The following is a 21,695-nucleotide window of genomic DNA, read 5'->3' on the forward strand; positions in this document are numbered from 1 at the left end:
GAATGTCAGTACACAGAAAAATATGAACAGAATAAATAAGTTTACCCAGAAAAACATTCCGGAGCAGTAGTGTCAATGATTTTTGATATTCATGGATTGTTCATTATGTGCAATTCAGAGTGGGTCTTGAGCAAAAGTCCCTTGAAATCTTTCTTCTCACTCTATGTTCATTCTTTTTAATGCCTTTCCTTTTTGGTTTGGTGGTGATAATGATTACTGTTTGGCACCTGCTGCCTTCTCGTTGCCACCATTACTGTTACATACTGTGTTGCAAAGAGACTAGAAAATGGTAGTGCTGAGCTGACTTCAGCCAAGGACATAGGTAGTGCAGTGACATACTGTCTTTTTAGCTCAACTGATAACTAACATTTGTGAACTCTTTGCCCAGTAATCTAGCAGAAGTTTTAATACACCTTGATTAATGTATTTTAAAGTTAGCCCTTTCACTAATGTGTTATTATCCTGATATGTATCCAGTTACCAGTTTTACTCTATTTTTCTATGTCCCCTGTTTAACACAACCGTTCAATCAATGGTTTTGCAATATAATGGGATAGTAAATTTAACAGTTTCTGAATTACATGACTCATCTACCTTTGACATATTTAGTCAGTGTAAGTTTGAAAAGCTAGTATTCTATGAAATCATGGTTTTACATGGACTCTAAATTATGCTCATGAAGGTTGCTAGAAAATACTTTACAAAGGAGAAAATTTAACAGTTATTATGGGGAAGTGTAGAAAATGGTTTTGGGAAAAACTTGAGAGTGATCTTGAAATATGAAGATATTTATCAGATTGTTTGGGATCTGTGGTATTCCAAGAGGATGGAGGAGCATATTTAATGATGTGAAAGAAAACATCATGATATACTTAAGGAAATCATTCTAAAAGAGGGAAAGATAATAAAAGATGAGGCAGAGATGCCAGAGGATGCCAGCATGGCATCCTTATATGCCAACTGGAGAAATGTACTTTAAATGTATTGGCAATTAGAAAGTAAGTAGGCCGGGCGTGGTGGCTCATGCCTGTAATCCCAACACTTTGGGAGGCCGAGGCAGGCAGATCACTTGAGGTCAGGATTTTAAGACCAGCCTGACCAACATGGTGAAACCCCATCTCTACTAAAAGACACAAAAAGTAGCCGGACGTGTTGGTGGGCACCTGTAATCCCAGCTGCTCAGGAGACTAAGGCAGGAAATTTGCTTGAACCTGGGAGACAGAGGTTGCAGTGAGCGGAGATTGCACCAAGCACTCCCACCTGGGCAACAAAGTTAGACTCTGTCTCAAAAATACATAAATAAATAAAACAAAAAGTAAGTAAATAGAATAATAATAACAAAGGAATAAAAAGTAAGTAAATAAATAAAATATTTGAAATTACATAATACCATTAGCCAAAAGTATGGAAAATTAAATAAGGAAATAGTAAAACTTTTAGCCATCACCACCTTGCTTATCTGCAAATGCCCACTGTTTCTATTTCAGTAAGTGATACTAGCATAGTCAGTTATTTGAGCCAGAAATTAGAAAATTATTCTCAATTTTTTCTTTCCCCAGTCATACACATCCATTCAGTCACTTATCTATTTATTGATTCATTGATTCATTCAATAAATATGTGTTAGCCAATGTTGTTTCTGGTACAGTGGTGAAAAAGTCACTACATTAGGTGAATGCCACATTCATCACATAAATATTTATAAAGCCTTCTCACTTCTCTCCTTATGCCATTGCCATTGTTGAAACTATTGATTTGTCTCAACTGAATGGCTGTCATAGCCTCTTGCCAGCTGATTTCCTGCAACAGCTCTTGTTTCTTGTTGGTTTCCATTTTATAGCCATACCCCCAAAGGCTAAATCTCTGAAAACTTAGTTCAGCTTATTGAACCTTCTAAAATCTAAGTGAAGGAACCACATTTGGCCATGAAGTGAAATCTTCTTAAACTTGAGTAAAGGAGTGCTTTAATATATATATACATAATTGACTAGATCTTTTATATATGTATATAATTGACTAGTCAATTATATATATGTATTTTATACATATATATGTATTTTATACATATATATATAAAATTGACTAGATCTTAAAACTAATGACATTATAAAAAATAAGGGCAGCCATATTTACCAGTCTTTAATCTTTTAGAATCATAGGAGATGACACATACTTATATATTGAATAATATATTCATGTTAAAATTGTATTTAAAAATGTTGGGACCTACTGCTACATTATACACAATAGTCATATTGAATCATATAGTTACTGCATCAAATAGTCTTTTGTTAAACTATTTCCATTTTCATTTATTTTGATCTACCAGTTCTTATGTTTTGAAGTCTATAAAATGTTGCCAGGCGATCTTTAATTCTGACATTATCCATTTCATATTATCCCTCTCCTTTTCCTTCAACAAGGCCATAATTTCAGAATGTTTATTGAGATGTTTACTGATCGTTTTATGAGGGTGATGAAAGTAGAACGCATTCCTATTCCCATTAAGTAAATGGTAAAAAACCATGAAGACCTTAAGTTTGATGGAATGATAAGCCTTGTTTAGGATCTGTCTATGTGGCAGGCATGATGGAAGAACTGAGCCAAGATGCACAAACTCTAAAAAACAAACTGCATGTCTCACATGGGATATAATCAAGGAAAAATTATATTAATATTAGAGTCTCTGATGATGCACCACTCCTTGCAGTGAAGATAAAACTTGTGATAATCAGATTGTCTGTCCATAGGTAGGATTAGGGAAAAGTAAAATGTAAGGTGACTGTGACTCATACTCACTAGTAAGAGCTTCATACAAAGACAATTTAGTGATCAGAAGAACAGTGAAATTCTGACGTATACTGTAATCTTTCTTATTCAATATGTATTTATTTAAAACTATGTAAATAATTTGTTAGCTGTAAACATTAACTGAGACATAATTGTGTGATTCTAATACATAATTTATTTAGCTGCAGAGAACTGAGATTCAAATAGCACTGCAAGGCTGCAAGATTTTATTGATTTTCTGATAAAGAACTTCCCAAACTGAAATAACAATGGAAATCATGTACTGTACATTGTATTCCTGCATTATATAAGTCATGGCTTAATAAGTCAGTTTACTCAGTAATTACCTGGAAATCATTTCCTTATTCTTGATACTCATTAGTCACTGAAAATGAAAATGGAAAAGAAACCCAAAGTGCCTAATTTAGAAGATATTTAAATGTTTATAGATTTCTAAGCATGATTCGAAAATGGGAAAGCCGCCTCCCCTTCAGAACAATCAATACAGAAACATATTAGAAACCAGAAAACTAGACTTTTCAAGGGCAATAATTTAATACTTCTGTATGTGTGACTGAAACCACTGCATTCTTACCTCTGTATTAGCAGATGTGGAGCTACAATTACAGATTAAAAACTTAAAGAGCATAACAAAATAGTAAATCTACTGGTCAGCACATAGTTTGTCACCTTAGTTAAGATAACAATTGGTATTTTAAAATACTGCTTTAAGCTTTAGTTTTTCAAATACATCGTACTCTGCATTTTATTGTCTTACAGAGAGTTGTGATGACTGTATTTGAATTTACATTAATGCAAAACTGGAATGGAATTAAAATATGACTCAAAGTATTACAAACCTTATAGTTTCTCAGAAAAAAAAGGAAATTACGATCAGTGTATATTTTGTTCGCTCAGATTGCAGAAATACAACAATATCCATAATTTGATATGTTGGTCAGCACAACAATAAATCCTTAATAATATTTCATTTAGTTGTAAGAGTCTGTTAAACTATTTCTATAAATCATATAATTAGTAGTATAATTTATTACTCCATATATATTTCAGATATGTGTTATTTAACATATAAATTTTAAATATACCTTGATAATGTAATTGACTTTTTAAAGTAAATTTCAACTTTTAATAAGATCAGAAGTTTAAAATTATATAATATCCTGGAACAAAATATTTTCTGTATCACTACCAATATTTAGTCTTCTGGAAGGAAAAGAAAGACTCAATTTTTGCAGTTGTTGGTTGTTTGAAAATGTTGTTCCTGACGTTGATCGTGCTGTTATTATTAGCAGCTGTAAGTGCTTCCCCTTGAATTCTTACTGAACTCCTTCCCCTTCTCTAGAATATAATGATCATCTCTTCTTCATTTTATTTTCAGTCTTCTCTTCATTGATTACTCTGTTTTATACCTATAAGGATCACCACAGTATTTCACTTAATGTGAAACCTTGCTTCACCATCTACACCGTCTAGGCTAGCTCATTCCATCCTGTCATTTATACACTTTTAGAAAGCAGAGTTGCGCTCAATGCCTCTGCTCCTATATTTGGTCTATTCTCTCATGCCATTTACACATGTAGAATTGAACTATTCATTTACCACTTTACTGAAGCTGCTCTCAAATAGTCACCAATGTCCCATTAATTAACAAATCCAATGTCTCCTTTCCTATTCTCATGTTACTTATACTTTTTTAGAATCCAATATCTGAGTGTTCATGTCTGTGAGTTTTGTTAACTTTTCTCCTTTTTGTTCTCTCCTCTTCACGGACTTGGCAAATTTTTCTTGTTCCTGATACATAGTAACATAGCTATTTCCCAAGATTTTATTTATAGCATTATCTCCATCTTCTCTTCATTGCCATCCCAAAAAATTATATCTCCTTTCAGCAATCATACTGATGTTGACGAAATTTCTGTTATCTTACCTGGGATCAGAATGGAACTTTAATACTATCAGAATTTGGAATATAGATGTCTCACAAGCACTTTAAACTGCAAGAATTTCTTAAATTTCATATTAGCATTATCTTTATAGACATCTCTTCTCTCCTCTGTAAATGACTGAGTTCCCACTATGTCTTTCTCATTTGTTTCAATCTTCTATTCCATTTCCAATATCAAACTCTAGGCCTTTCACATCCTTGATAATCAGCTTTAAAGATAAAATCTCAATAACAGGCAAGAGCATTTGGTACAGATTCTCAATGAACAAAAGCTTACTATTTCCATGAACACTAATCATTGATTTATGTTCCGTGGCTGCTTCTGTTGCACACACATGCATTAGCGCACATTCCATCAATTGACATGCACTTCCTCACTCACATGCAACTGTCATGTATTTGCAAATACATTGAATGTGCACCACTGGGAGGAATCACAGAGAAGGTGCTAGCCATTTTATTTACACTTACTTGCATACATTTGTCTCTGTTTCTTTTTTGATTGGTCTGTCAATATCTACTTGGTCCATTAGATACTGTTGTTGCTTATAAACTTGAGTTTTTTGTGTGTCAGCCTCATCAGTTAGTATATTTTTACAGACAGGTAAGAGAAAATACAACTTAAACTGGATTAAATAATACAACGAAGTAATTGGCTTTCATATATTCAAAACGTTTAGAGATAAAGGCATGGTGTTTGTTCCAGAGGTTCATGATACCATCAGAATATTGCCTTGTTTCTCCGATTCACTCATATTTTCTCCACTACCTATCAGCATGTCTTCTGGCTGGCCTTTCTTAGGTAATAAGACATATTCCTAGTAGCATTCCTTCCCCTAGCCTCACTATTCAAAAGAGAGAGAACTTCTGTCCCCCAAAAATATGATCGAATTTGAAGTCTGAGAGAACAAATAGATGACATTCCTCATAATTGCAGTTGATTCTGGCCTTCAGAGTTCAAATCCCATATTAATGGTTTGGCTGTGTCCCCACCTAAATCTCATATTGAATTGTAACCCCCATTATCCTCATGTGTTGTGGGAGAGACCCAGTGGGAGGTAATTGAATCATGGTGACGGTTTCCCGCATGCTGTTCTCATGAAACTGAGTGAGTTCTCACAATATCTGATGGTTTTATAAGTGTCTGGCATTTCTCCTGCTGGCAGTCATTCTCTCTCCTACTGCCCTGTGAAGAGGTGCCTTCTGCCATGATTGTTAAGTTTCCTGAGGCTTCCCCAGCCATGATAAACTGTAAGTCAATTAAACATAATTCCTTTATAAATTACCCAGTCTCGGGTATTTCTTCATAGCAGTGTGAGAACAGAGTAATACACCATACTTTGAACATAACTTCTGCATCTTGTCAGTTGTCTCTCTTTTTTCTTGTTTTACTAATCTCAGCCTACACTCTACAAAGAATTCTCTCCACATAGAGAACTGCATCACGAAAGCACAAAAACAACAAAAAAAAGTGAGTTCAAATGTATAATGCCGGGAGTAGAGAAAAATGCCTCCCAATTTGGAATGAACAGTACCCATTTCCTTGTCTATTGTGTTTACAAAAAGCACAAGATCAAGTCAGAATGCAGTTCAATTACGAGTATATTTTCTGGCAAAAGGCAATGCTACAGAATTAGCCATGTTGGAACAAGGTGATATTTTCTCAACTGTGTTTTAAAAACTGCACCTGTCTTTGCAGTTCTGCTCCAGAGTATGTAACTTTACAATAAGATGGCCTTTTAGAAATACAAATTAGAACAATCTTTAATTTCTAAATAGAGTTTGAGGAAGAGGCAATGTAATTATAGTGCTAAGAACAATTGACATGGAGCCAGATTACTTAGTTCAAATCTTTTTTACACACTTTTAGTTGGACAAGTCATTTGCCCTTCTTCTATCTCAGATTTCTCATCTGTGCAATATGGGTTATTATAATATTATGGACTGCGTAAGATTATTCTGGTGATTATTAATGCAAACAAAATTCTTTAACAGCAACAGGTACATGATATGCATTTATAACAACTATGACTTTAAAATATTTTGATATATAATATTTGTACATATATATGGGATAAAAAGTGGTATTTTGATACATGTGTAGAATGCATAATGATCAAGTCAGGGTATTTGGGGTATCCCATCACCTTGATATTTATCATTTCTATATGTTGGGAACATTTCAAGTTCTCTCTTCTAGTTATTATGAAATATACAGTGTATTGTTGTTAACTATATTCAACCACTCAGCTATCAAACATTAGAACTTGTATCTTCCAACTGCATGTTTGTACCCTCTTCTCATCTTCCACCTCTATATACTATTCTCAGGCTATGGTTTCTGTCATTCCACTCTCTGCCTCCATGAGATCAACTTTTTAAACTCCCATCAGTGAGAACATGCAATATTTTCCTTTCTATGCCTGGCTTATTTCATTTAACACAGTGACTTCCAGTTCCATCCTTGTTGCAAATGACATGATTTCATTATATTTTACAGATGGTGTTCTATTATGTATGCTTACCACATTTCCTTAATTCATTCATTCACTGATAGATTCTTCAGTTGATTCCATATGCTTGCTGTTGTAAATAATGAAATAATAAACATGGGAGGACAGATATCCCTTCGATATGCTAATTTTCCTATGGATACATACCCAGTAGTAATGTTGCTGGATTATACGGAAGTTCTATTTTTAGTGTTTTCAGAAATCTTTATACTGTTTTTCAGGTGGCTCTACTAATTTACAGTCACACCAATATTGTATAAAAGCCCTTTTTGTTTGATTGTTACTATTATACCCACTCTTGGGCAATACCCTAAAAGCGAGCGTTAATTGATTTACAATTGCTGAAAAATGTGGAGAGAGAAAAGACTTTTCTAGAAATTCCAAAAACAGGGATTGAAATCTCAAGAATTAATTTAGATAATTGAGCATAAATGTATACATAGAATAGATAATTATATACTATGGTTAGGAGTCTACATAGTTAGGTAATGATATATGATAGTTAATAGTCTTCCTCCTCTTGCCCCAAAGTAAATTCGATAGTATCCAGCAAGCGGAAAGAAGAGGTTTGATAACAACAAGAACAGTGGGAAGAGGAGAGAAAGGGGCTGAAAAGCAGCCCTCACGTTAAAGACAAACCATTATCAAGTTTGAGGGAATCTCTGAGTGTGCTTGCTATTTGCTCCCAGGGCATAGCCTCAGAAGATTATCTTTCTAGAGAATATTCCCCTCAGTTATACCACTGGACTCTCATGGCAAGTTAATTTTAGCATAGCTGTAGTTGAAGAAGATGTCTAAAGGGATGCACATGGACAAATATGGAAATCCCAGCAAATCTTAACATGATAGAGAAACAAAGGAAATAATTTCCAAGATCACCAACAGGACTTACAGAAGGCAGAATAGGTAAGAAGAAGAACAGAAGGATGAAGCAACACAGCTCCTAAGCAGGATGCTCGTGCTCTGAGGAAGCGAATACTCAGCACTTAAGGACTAAGTACACCAAACAAGTGGCTGTTGGACACCCAAGACCAAGCCTGATAGCAAAACTCAGGAGGTCAGGGAGAGCAGATGCTGGGCCTGCTGATACCTGTATGCTTCAGGAAGACTAGCATTTCTGAGGCACTCATTTTAACCCAGAGAAAGTTGAGAGGCAGACTCCTAAGTGTTTGCGTTTTAGATTAGATGGGACTGCTAGCTCCGGAGGATACATTTTTCCCTGTTAATGGCAATAGGAATTATGTACTCAGTTAAGTTACTCGTGGCAACAAAAAGAAAGTTATACAGACAAGTTTGATAAATCTGGTTGAGATTTAACAGACATTTGTATCATTATTATGTTGAAATATCAAAAAACATTGAATATCACTGTATTTCATAAATACCAATATTTTGCCGTATTTACAGCAGATTATCTGATACAAGAAATAAGGAGATACAGAGTTCATCCATAGCAGAATTCTCTCTCTCTTTCCTTAATGAAACTTCAAAAAACTGATGTCTAAAATCTCAAATGTATATTTCACTGTTCAAAGACGAAATCTGACTATAAGCAAATATGTATTATTTTTCATATCAACAAGGAGCAGTGTCTGCCTAGAATGGCATGCACAACCAAAATGCCAGTCACCATCATGCTTATGGGCTACAGTTAGCTCTGGTACCTGCCCCGAACAAGATGCCTCAATCATGCAACTTATTATCTTCTTTTATTTATTTATTTATTCATTCATTCGTTCATTCATTCATTCATTCAGAGTTGGAGTCTTGCTCTGTCACCCAGGCTGGAGTGCAGTGGCGTGATCTCAGCTCACTGCAACCTCCACCTCCTGGGTTTAAGCAATTCTCCTGCCTCAGCCTCCCAAGTAGCTGGGACTACAGGCGCACACCACCACATCCAGCTAATTTTTGTATTCTTAGTAGAAATGGGGTTTCACCATATTGACCAGGATGGTCTCCATCTCTTGACCTCATGATCCACCCACCTCAGCCTCCCAAAGTGCTGAGATTACAGACGTGAGCCACTGTGCCCGGCCCGCAACCTATTATCTTCTAACCTACATGCCAATCTTTCTTCCAATAGTAATATTCTACAGAACATTGCATTGGTTTATTCTAAAGACCAGGCGTCTGGATGATGAAGCAAGACTGAGGTTTCCTCTGCCTCCCTTCTGGGATATAAGTGCAGGAGAGAATCTATTCAAAATAGAATTACTTAAAATTCTCAAAATATTTAGGCACTATATTAGTAAGTGAACAGCCACAATATTAGCAAGTGAACAGCCCCTAATGTTGGAAATTTGTTAAAGCTGAATTCGGTAGTGTGTCTTGGAACAAGAGGAAAGGTAATTAACTCTCTTACCTCTATGCTTGTCCAAACAATCACCATGAAATGGAAAAGAGCAGCGTTGCACTCCAGAGCACTTCTGTTGGACAAGCTCAGTCACCAAACTCTTGACATGCAGAGGAAACGAGAGGATCCATTTCTGCCTACGGAAAACATGCCCAGAGCCCATCCATTTAATTATGCTCAGTACACAAAGGCAGGAAGTCTAGGGGAGGACCCTGTGGACCTTCCCCGTGTGAAATGAAGGGAAAGATGATCAAGTGTCATGGTGGAGAAATGGATAACCCTTCCACTCAAGAAACATGTACAGTGAATTCCAGGCTCTCACAACTCCGATTTATACCTCTCCCGTCAGAGAGCAGAGGATGCTCCCCCTTCCAGAGAAAACACAAAGACAAAAGACATGTAAGTCCCTGTAATATGGCTTTGGGAATATTCATCCAGAAATCTATTACAAAGACATTACTCTCAAGGAATTGTACATCATTGTGTTATGGAAGGCCACAAGACACGTGAAAACAAAAATCTCTCTACTGAAAAACCTGTAGCATAGAAAAACTGCTGATGATTATGAAATGCCTATCCCATGCAAGCATATCCCTTGACCAACTGGATTCCCTCCCCCAGTTTTTGGTTTCTTGTTTGTTTTGTTTTGTTTTTCTCAAAAGCATTCACCAGTCACCTACAAGTGCAAAGCACTGTGCCTGGCCTTGAAAAACAAACATATGCAGACATGTGACAAGCTCCCTATTATCAAGTATTTTGTTTTGTTCATCATTTCAGGCATGTGCTCAAATGCATACACTTATTTTTAGGAAACTGGGTTTTTTAGAATAAATCTAAAGTAAAGAACTATGTAGAATATTCAGATGTTAGTATACACCATACACATTTGCGTGAATATAGGCATGCTTCTGAAAGGAAAAGACCATTATACTTCACTTTTTAAAATGTTGCACATAATAGTGAACAATGTTTGTATTAATATTCAGTGAAGTGATGTGTTATAATAGTTATTAGCAATGTTGAGAACAAGCTAATAGTTATTTAAATTTTGCCTCTTCCAAATATCAAGGAGGAATTTCTTACACAAATCAAAATTAAGCTCCGGAAAGAAGTGTAAAACCTTTTATAAAATAGCAATAGCATACATATGGATTTTTGTTATTGTTGTTGTTGTTGTTGCTGCTGTTGTTGCTGTTTGAGACAAAGTCTCGCTCTGTTGCCCAGGCTGAAGTGCAGTGCCACAACCTCAGGTCACTGCAACCTCCATCTCCCAGGTTCAAGCAATTCTCTGGCCTCAGCCTCCTGAGTAGCTGGGTCTAAAGGCACGTGCCACGGCACCCAGCTAATGTTTGTATTTTCACGAGAGACAGGATCTCACCATGTTGATCAGGCTAGTCTCGAACTACTGGCCTCAGGTGATCTGCCCCTCTTAGCCTCCCAAAGTGCTTGGATTCCAGGCATGAGCCACCACGCCTGGCCAGAATACATCCTTTATTAAGCATGTATTACATACATAAGTATGTTACTTCATTTCTTATTACAAAACAAACTTTAAAACTGCTACAGGCAGAAATCTGAGGCGAGAATATCACTTGAGCCCAGCAGGTCAAGGCTGCAGTGAGCTATGACTGTGCCCTTTCATTCCGGCCTGGACAACAGCCAGACACTGTATCAAAAACAAACAAACAAAACAACAAAGCAAAATAAAAGCTGCTATAGGGTATGATAGCATATGAAACACTTAATTGTTTTCCTGATCACATCAATGTCAAGATTCTTTTCCACATGTCCTTTTGGTTTTCTAACAACTTGAAGAGAATTTTCTCAGTCAACTGAATGGGAAGATAAGCATTGCATTTCATTCTCTCTTTTGCTGTCACACAACACCAGTAGCCAAATATTCCTTTTACATTGCTTCCTGTTTTTATGCTTCCCTTCCCATTTCCCACTGCCACTGTACTAGGCAAAGTCTATGTGTCTTAAAGATTTAACCAACCTTCCCTCTTCAGTTTTTTGTCCAGCCTTGTCATAGTCATCCTGCCTCCACATTAGTCATCTTAAGGCATTATTTACAATAAATTCATGATCTACTGGCTTGCCACCATACTTTTAGACTGGGAGACCTTCCAAATTCTTAAAAAAGGGCTAGGACAGGATTTCCAAGCAGCACATACTATAACCCCATGATGCTTAAAACATTTCCCATCCAGTCCATCACCTCTTCTTGGATAAAGAACAGCATCATGGTTCACAGCACGGTTGTACAGCCACGTTGGGTTCAGGTACACATTTGACTTGTGTGGTCCTCAGTGGGTTACCTAGTTTCTTTTGGTCCATTTGCTCATCTGTAAAATGAGGACATCATCGGTAGCATCCTCCTATGAGTTTTTGGAGAATTGAATGTGTTGAGATATGTAAGTCTAAAAGCACTTAATACATATTAGCTATCATTTTATATCACTTGAAATCGCTTCTTTTATAAGTCAGCGGTTGAACATCAGCAATTTTCATATGGTTTAACCTGAAAACTTTTTATCCTCTTTTTTCAAGGTACCTTGTCTTGCCTCTACCCTGAAAATCAATACTTTAAAGTATTCTTTAATACAGTAAAAACCTGTAACACTGTTTCAATAGTTTGACATTTTGATCTATTTTGCTTTGGGATCCAACTTTATAAGCAAATGTCATTGTTTCATTTCCAAGTCTGAAATCTGCTTGTATATAAAAGTAGTCTTGTTCTCCTTCTCTTAAAACAGCCAACTTCTTTTAAAAGCTTAAAACATTACAAATGGCCGGGCGCGGTGGCTCACGCCTGTAATCCCAGCACTTTGGGAGGCCGAGGCGGGCGGATCACAAGGTCAGGAGATCGAGACCATGGTGAAACCCCGTCTCTACTAAAAATAGAAAAAAATTAGCCGGGTGCAGTGGCGGGCGCCTGTAGTCCCAGCTACTCGGGAGGCTGAGGCAGGAGAATGGCGTGAACCCGGGAGGCGGAGCTTGCAGTGAGCCGAGATTGCGCCACTGCACTCCAGCCTGGGCGACAGAGCGAGACTCTGTCTCAAAAAAAAAAAAAAAAAAAAAAAAAAAAATTACAAATGTATTTTGGTTTACATAATGTTGAACATGTACACATAATTCTGTGGAATTCTTCTAAATGTCAAGACAAATCAATTTCGTAGATGTCAGCCCGACATTCCTAGAAACTCAGATCTCTCACGAAGGATCCTCCTTTAATTTATAATAAAAGTGGCAGCATTTCCTTTACTGTCTTCTCTACTACAGAAAATCTAGGCAGCTACATTCTTCCTCAGGCACTCAGTTTGGCATTTTAGAGACACCATCTGCAAATACATGTACGTTACATTAAAAAAAGATGGCATTTATGCCATTTTGCGTGTGTTTAAAATTAGTCCACTTAAATATTGATATGTTTCCAGTTTCTCAAATAACTCAATAAATGATAGATATGTGATTCATTATTAAACTTCCATTTATACTGTTTTCCCTTTGAGAGAAATACTGAATTTCGGATATTTGTACTAATTTTATTTCTCTGAGAATTTTCATTCATGTTAATAGAAATCATGATAGCCTACAATGAATGATCAAAAGCAAAATAAAACAGCATATTTCATTTGAGCGGAGGGCTGTTTGCCACAGTCTGCCATGGAAAGCATGAAAAGAAATAAATAAAATAAATATCATTTTGGTTTTTATATAAATAAATCAGCACGTTTTTCCCTTAAATCATTGAAAGCCTGAAAGTGAATTCCATTAAATAAACTTACGTGGACCACTATGCTGATGTTAGAGTGCAGCAATATGCAAAAAAAAAAGGACATATTAATTTCTTCATTCATTAAAAACCATGTGGAATGTCTATTTTGTAAATCTCCAAAAGTATGCAAATATTTACATGTCGTGAGTCTACATATATACATAGCTTTGTTTCATTTAAATGCTGTCTTTTAAACCCTAAAATTTTACCAGGTTTTGGTAGAGAAGAATGTTGTGCTCCGTGTTGAAGGAGGCTAATAAGGATGTTACTTATAGCTATTCTTAAAATTTGCTTGTCTTTGCAACCAAATATGATAAAACTTCTGGCTTGAGAAATATAATCGAAAAGCAATTGATCAAAACAAACGTTATCAGCCACAGGATTACCAATGAGTAAATTACTCATCTTTTAAAGGGTAAATAACATAGCTGAATAGCTTACTTAGCTGTATCATCACAGGAATAATTTAAGTAGGAAGTGAAAGACATGAGAAAGGGAAAAATCTGTGTAGAACAGATAATTCAATTTTAAGTATGTATTTTGATGTTCTAAGAAACTGTTGCTCTATGTAAAGACATCTATGAAAAAAATTAAATGTTTAATTTTGGTATCATAAATATAAAAAAGTTATGTTTGTACAAAATCTATTAGAAAACTAAAATAGGGCCGGGCACGGTGGCTCACGCCTGTAATCCCAGCACTTAGGGAGGCTGAGGCGGGCGGATCACAAGGTCAGGAGTTCGAGACCATCCTGGCAAACACGGTGAAACCCCGTCTCTACTAAAAATACAAAAAATTAACTGGGCGTGGTGGCGGGCGCCTGTGGTCCCAGCTACTCAAGAGGCTGAGGCAGGAGAATGGTGTGAACCCGGGAGGCAGAGCTTGCAGTGAGCCGAGATAGCACCACTGCACTCCAGTCTGGGCGACAGAGCGAGACCCCGTCTCAAAACAAAACAAAACAAAAAAGACAAAAAAAAAGAAAACTAAAATAAAATCTGTTTTATAAAAATATTTTTATTTGTATGGATCTAAGTAAAACTTCATGATTTCTGAACTGATGATTCCTACATAACATATGGACCCAGTCTCAAGTAACGACACTATGCATTATCTTAGTATCTAACCCCCTTCTCATTCTATTAAGCATTTAGCCCTGTGTACTGCTCTCTAAATATTGCTGAAATTACTTTTCATGTTATCCTACATAATAATTTCCTAGTTTAGAGCCTTATAATCACCCAATCTGTCTGTTGCAATAGCTTTTTAATTTGTCTCCCTGCCTTAGTCTTGCTCCCCTTAAATTCATCATCAAATTGAGGGCAAAGTGATTGTTCCAAATTATAAATCTGTACATGCCCTTTCCTTACTAACAATCTTCAGTGATTTCTCAGCTAAGGTGACACTTCCCAACAGGGTGTTTGTGGCCATGTGTAGCCTCCTTATGCTACTCCAAGTGCAAAGTCCACTAGCTCGTTCTTAATTATTCAGTTATGATGTTAGATATTTATTGAGCCTACCATGAGCCAGTCATTGTTTGTGTTGCTGGAAATAGAGGAATATGGATTTTTTTTTCTGCTCACAGTTTTCTTCAAGATCAAAGCATTGGCTCTCATTAGGAGAGGTAATGCATAATGAGCCCTCCATGTTCTTGCATATACTTCCTGGCTATACCAAGAATGCATAGCTCTGATCATTCTTTTCCTAGGATACTTACCATCATGTGTTCTCAGCAGGCAAACAGGAGGGAAGACATAACCCCTTTCTTAGACAAAATGTAGTCTTGTTTCTGCTTGCTATAAAAGCAGTGAATTCCACTAGCTCAATGTTTCTATTCATTAACAACCCAATAGATTATGATCATCCATCACTCGGCACTGCATTGCTCCCATGTGTGCACACGGAAGGAGGACATGAACATGAACTTCTGGTTATTTCTTTTCTGATGAGTAATGAAGTAAAATGTCTTTGACCCAGGAGTCTCATGTCTCTTCCAGCATTCATGAAAGAGTAACAAGCTAACTTGTTGTAGATAAAGTAGGATAAAGTCCCAGACCCTCTGCAGTCCTTCACAGAAAATTCCTCTCTATTCTCGTGCTTTTCCTATATTTGGAATAAAGCATTATATACCTTGACTTTATTTCTTAGGTTTATTTGACCGATTAAGTCATTTTTGAAATGTGCTTTTGAACTATTTTCTACACAGCAATTTTAAACTATATTAATATTATAGATTATCTATAGAATACTTGTTTTTGTAAACTTTATTACATAAATTTCTTCCTTGTTCCCCTGAAAAAAATGGAAGTTATGTGAATTGAACCCAATTATACCTTTCCAGAAATAAATATAAGCAATCAATAGATAAAAAGTAGACAACTAATCAAAACCAAAGTTGAATCTATTGATAAGGAAGCAGTGAAAAGCCCAGATTTCTTATTGTCAACCATTTTTATAAATAATAAACACTAGTTAAATATAGAAGCTATAACCTAAAGAAAAATTGCCTTTGGCCTAGGTAAATTTGCCAGCTGAAATTTTAGAAGATGGCCGACTCATTTTATCCAACTCAGACAACTGCCTAAAAAAGTTTGTCATATTTCTTATTTATTCTATTTATTCCTCTTCAGAAGAGCGTAGAGTCTTTTCCATAACAGTATTCTGACTTATTTGCCTCCTTAATAAAAAGTATTAATTTTTGTCTCCCTTAGCAACTGTTATTGGATGTTTTCATGTACAGGGCTGTTTTCTAAGCATTTTACAATTTTTTTTTGATTAGATCTTTCCAATTGCTATGGAACCAGGACCGTTTATTATTTCTACTTTTTAATTGAGAAAGTTTAGGTAAAGATACTGGTTTGCCCAAGGATATGAAAATTGATGACAACTGAGCTGTGAATTCCACACAGACAAATTAATCAGGATCAGAGTTGCTAACCACACAACTTAAAATTTATTTCTTCCTCACAGTGAAAGCAAAGCCTAATACATTTATACATATATACATATATATACACACACACACATATATATACATATATATATACACACACACACCCACATATACACACATATCTATAGATAGAGAGATAGATAGATAGATAGATAGATAGATATATAGGTAGATAGATAGAATATTATTTCTTTCTTCTGCACTAAACTAAGCAACGCATGGGGCATTTTTTTCTAGCTTATTTGTTGTTTGAAAATTAAAGAAGGTCTTGAATGACTTTCATGGACTTGTAGCCTGTTAGTATCCTATCAGGCAAACCATTCCAAATGTCACAGAACAGAAACAGAAAGGCTCATAGGTCAAATTAAAATGCTCATATTACATCAGTTTAAACCACAGTCAGATAAAAGTGATGGGGCAGCTTAAAGTAGTCTTAAACTAAGCTTAAACTTAAACAAAAACTTAAAGTAGTTAGGACAAGGTGTAGGTGAGCAGAAAGGCAACACTACTTGAGTCCTAGGCTATATGATGGTAATGCTACAGTTTATCTCTCTACCACATCAGCCTTCCACATGAATGGTATAGTCATGAGTACCAGGGTGCAGGTTTGAGCAAGGGGCCCCTGTGCTAATGACACAGATTTGCCATAAGGCAAGACAAGCAAAAGTATACCAGATCCAAACTTGTTTTACCAAATAGATGGCTGATTTAGGGGTAATGGAGTTACCAGCCTGTGTATTATAATGACTTGGTCTTTCTATTTCTCTCATTTGTTACATGGTAATTCTCTATCATTGGTGTGGTTTAAGGGTACTAAGTTAATACACACATTTAATAAGTCATATAATTTCAGACTGATTAGCTTTTTACATATACATTGTTTATAATGAACATGTCCAATGCATTTTAATTCTCACTCATAAGTTACTATATAGTTTACTACACAAGCTTAACTTTTTAAGCTTTTAATTTAGGTTTAAGGGTACATGTGCAGGTTTGTTATATAGGTAAACTTGTGTCATAGGGTTTGTTGTGCAGATTATTTCACCACTCCGGTACTAAGCCTCGTACACGACAGTTACTTTTTTCTGATTTTTTCCCTCCTGTCACCCTCCACCCTCAAGTCTTCCCCAGTGTTTCTTGTTTCCATCTCGGTGTCCATGTTGTATTGTTATTTACCTCTTACTTATAAGTCAGGACGTGCAGTATTTAGTTTTCTCTTACTGCTTTAACTTGTTTAGGATAACAGTCTCAAACTCCATCATGTGCCTGAAAAGGATGTGATCTCATTCTTTTGTACGTGTGCATAGTATTCCATGGTGTGTATGTTTTTATCCAATCTGTCATTGATGGGCATTTTCAACTTAACTGTTGTTATGAGTCTCATCTCATCTAATGAGTGCTCCTTTTCTTTATAGAAGAAGTGAGTAAACCAAAATAATACAAAAAACACATAGTACAATTTGTTTAATGTGCTGAAGAATGTTAACAAAATCAATTGCATGATAATGCCATTATTTTTGGAAACTAATTTATATTTTGATTATTCTTATTTTTGCATATTTTAAGTTCACTTTTTTGGCTCAAACTCCATGAAATGTATCTCTCCAATGATTTAAAATGATTTTTTGACAGCCCGCATAGCAAATGTTAGCACCTTATGCTTATTATCTGTGTCTTTAAAAGCACTGCAAACTGAATATTATTGATGGTATAAATTTATGAATTTCTTTACATGGTTTTCTTAAAGAACTATATGCAGAAATATATAGGAAGATGAGTAGCTCTTCTAATCAATTATGGTTTTCTCTTCATATAGATGCCATGGCTATAAATTACTTTGTGTTATAAAACATTAGTTTTCAATGAAACAGTTTGTGGCAGTGTTAAACTTAGTTTGAAACAAATTGAAAATAAAAGGTCAAACTTAAACTTGAATTCAGATGCACTGAAATATAGTCAATTTGATTATAAAATGTTTATGAACTTACCAAAATCAAAATATTTATAAGAAAAATGCCTTTTGAAACATTAATTGGAAGATTTATTATAGCATGTCTTTTATACCATTTTTAGACCATATTCTTGCCAACACTTAATGAGGGAGATCACTATTCCTTCATGGCCAAGATAGTAAACATTTCTTGATTAATAATTGCAAATCATAAACAAAAATTTTCTAAAGTATTTTTCTCCATTTATTCTTTTAAATTTGAAAGCCCATGATTCCCAAAGAGACTTTCTTCAAATTGGTAATTTTGGTCACTAAATTTTATGTTCATCAGTGCAGTATTTTTTTCCCCCAGATTTCTAAGAAGGACTCTGTGCTCTTCAATTCATTTGTAATGCATTCTTAAGCTGTTTTGACTGGACATAATTTACAAATAAAAACTTCTCAGCAACATCTGAAAAGACCTCACAAATATGTATTCATTCAACAAACACTAATGAAACATCTTATTATGTGCTGTACACTGGGGTAGGTACCAAAGCTGGAACGTTGATGAAAAAAGACATAAATCCTGCTCTCAGGTAATTTGCAGAGTAGTAAGAAATGTAAATATTATAAAGTAATTACAATAAAGAATAATGAATGATACGGTTCGGCTGTGTCCCCACCCAAATCTCAACTTGAATTGTAGCTCTCATAATTCCCACATGTCATTGCAGGGACCTGGTGGGAGGTAATAGAATTATAGGGCAGGTCTTTCCCATGCTGTTCTCATGATAGTAAGTCTCAGTAGATCTGATGATTTTATAAAGGATAGTTCTCCTGCACATGCTCTCTTGCCTGCTGCCATATAAGACGTGACTTTGCTCCTCATTTGCTTTCCACCATGATTATGAGGCCTTCCTAGCCATGTGGAACTGTTGAGTCAATTAAGCCTCGTTCCTTTATAAATTACCCAGTCTAAGAAATATCGTTATTAGCAGCATGAGAACAGACTAATGCAATGAGGTTTTTTTTTTTTTCATATGTAGTGCAAGGTGCTAGAGAACCACATAGCAAGGTGACAAAAAACTGACCAGCGTTTTAATCGTCTATCCATATAGATGCATATACCAGGAGAATACACCTAAGAAGTGCATACATTAACATTAGGGTTTGCTTCAGTATGTGTGTCTGTGCAGTGTGGGGATATGTGTGTGTATTCATTTTCTTTTGATATGAGTTATTTGGTTTTCTTTTATTTTCACATTGGTAGAAAATGCACTACAATGAATTTTTATTTTTCAGTTACAGGAATTAATATGAAGATTTGGATAATGTGCAAAAATGTAGATAGTACTTAAAACAAAATATAATCCCATATGAAAGTATATAATGTGATGAGACTTTTGTTAGAACATTATACTTTTATTTATTTATTGAGACAGAGTTTCGCTCTTATTGCCCAGGCTGGAGTGCAATGGCATGATCTCAGCTCACTGCAACCTCCGACTCCCAAGTTCAAGCAATTCTCCTGCTTCAGCCTCCCGAGTAGTTGGGATTACGGGCATGTGCCACCACGTCTGGCTAATTTTTTTTTTATTATTATTTTTAGTAAAGACGAGGTTTCATTATGTTGGCTAGGCTGGTCTCCAACTCCCGACCTCAGGTGATCCACCCACCTCGGCCTCCCAAAGTGCTAGGATTACATGCGTGAGCCACTGCACCTGGCCAGAAAAATATACTTTAAAAATGTACATATACACACACATATTTGAGCAAATTAAAAAAAATATTATGCATACTGTGTTGATTTTCAAAATTGTGTCTGGAAATATTATAAGACTGAAACTTAATAAGTAAATGAAGTACTCCTGGCAATATGTCAGAAAATATTGTTATAAATTATCAACATTTACTCATTAGCAATTCAATTATATACACTTTTTTTTCTTTTGTGTAGACAAACATGAAAGATAATAAAGTTTTCTTATTTTTTCCCTAGACTTTTACAGGAGTACTTTATAGTCCGCTATGGAATATGAATTGTATTATTTTTATTCTAACAAAATCAGCATGAATTTTTTGTACACTTACAGATGTGTCTGAATGTTGATATATATAAATGTGTACATACATATACATATGTAGACATTCTTTCTTCCTTTAAAAAGAAGTTTGAATATATTTCTCTTAATGACACAATACAAAAGGAAGTATTATGTTTTAAAACATGACCTAGACCAGTTATAGATCTATCAATCCATATTGTGGGAGATGTTATTAAATTGAAGCACAATTTATAAATTATGTCTTTATTTTTATTAAATTTATACATAATTTATATGAGGCCCTGGGCTTATATGTTTAGTCTTATATTCTCAAATTCATAAATGACATACTTAATATATAATTAATATGTTTTCTTATTATTTAGCCTTACCATAAAAATTCTCAAACTCTAGCACTTACACTTACATTTCTAAGGAAAAAGTTAACACCTAATATTCACCAACTTTTTCCCCATTTAAAAAACAGATAGTTTCAATATGATACGTTAGATTTTGATCTAACATATGATAGCATTAGAATTTTACTATGATAGAAATTCGATTTTTATTATGGGAAGAAGTATAAACTGGACATAAGACCTGTAGGAAAAGCATGATTTGAGTTAGCAACTAAGTTGATGTAAGTTCCGAAAGACGACGTGTTGTATCAGGATTTCAATATATGTGAAAAATTATTGGTAATAACATACATTTACTCCAATCTACTTAGGTACATCCCCATGATTTCTTTCTGTATAGGTTAGATATATACATTCACACAACAGGAAGCTCTAGTTGGCCTTTTTCACATGCTTCTTACTCAAGTTCTCAAGATAGCTGCTTCAGTTCCAGACATGATATCTAAGTTTAGAACAATAATTAGGGACAAAATGGAAAGGCTTTGCTTGTTGCACCTGTACTTTTTCCATCATTTCAGTCATTGTTTTGGTTAATCAGAAAACAAAAACTTGTCATAAGTCTACTCCCTTTCTGCACCTTTCTCCCTCCCACCACCTGCAGATGTCTCTGTATACCTCTCTGGCCAGAAATAGATTCCATGCCATTTTCAGCTGTAAGTGTGTGTGTAAAAATAAGTACTGTATTTATCTTCCCAGCATCAGTGAGGTAGGTAGTGAGAAAATTTTTGAGTATTTAGAACGTCTGAGAGGTATCAAGCAGGATCCCAACAGCAATATCACTTTTACTAACCTTTCTACGTAATTTTCTAGGTAAGGATGAATTTTAATCAGTTCATTTTTCTAATATAGAGTATAATTTCATTGGCTATAGCTAATAAATACATTTTAATAAAATTTGAGAAAAAAATTTCCAAAGTTTTGAATAAAACATAACGAATATCTGTC

The 21,695-nt window shown here is 35.2% G+C and overlaps 1 protein-coding gene across 1 annotated transcript in view; it reads left to right on the forward strand.

Annotated features, from left to right (window-relative positions):
* Positions 1–21,695, forward strand: part of CDH18 (cadherin 18) — a 1,112,094-nt gene that overhangs the window by 113,445 nt on the left and 976,954 nt on the right. The gene's annotated exons all lie outside the window — the stretch shown is intronic.

This window comes from Chlorocebus sabaeus, chromosome 4 (genome assembly GCF_047675955.1).
Source record: "Chlorocebus sabaeus isolate Y175 chromosome 4, mChlSab1.0.hap1, whole genome shotgun sequence".
Classification (NCBI taxonomy): domain Eukaryota; kingdom Metazoa; phylum Chordata; class Mammalia; order Primates; family Cercopithecidae; genus Chlorocebus; species Chlorocebus sabaeus.